Source organism: Corvus brachyrhynchos, unplaced genomic scaffold (genome assembly GCF_000691975.1).
Source record: "Corvus brachyrhynchos isolate BGI_N302 unplaced genomic scaffold, ASM69197v1 scaffold881, whole genome shotgun sequence".
Classification (NCBI taxonomy): domain Eukaryota; kingdom Metazoa; phylum Chordata; class Aves; order Passeriformes; family Corvidae; genus Corvus; species Corvus brachyrhynchos.
This window is the reverse complement of record NW_008236001.1, coordinates 55,893-56,168: the sequence shown is the minus strand read 5'-3', so window position 1 is coordinate 56,168 and position 276 is coordinate 55,893.

Here is a 276-nt window from a genome sequence, read left to right as displayed (position 1 = left end):
CCGACACCCGGTCCTTGCCGGAGGACTTTGCCATCGATGGCCGCCGCCGCCTCTGGCCACGGTTTGCCTGGAGAGAGGGAGCTGGTGGGTGCACAACTCCTGTCCGCTCCCTCCCTTTGATTTGATGGCCTTATTCCTCCTAATTGGATAAAATAGGAAGTCACTGACAGTCCTGCGTTGCTGGGTGTACTGATTTCACTCAGAGCAGCCCTGCAGAGTGCGGGGGGTGGGGTAGGGGAGGAAGGAGCGAGTCTGTACATCAGGGAAACAGGCTGC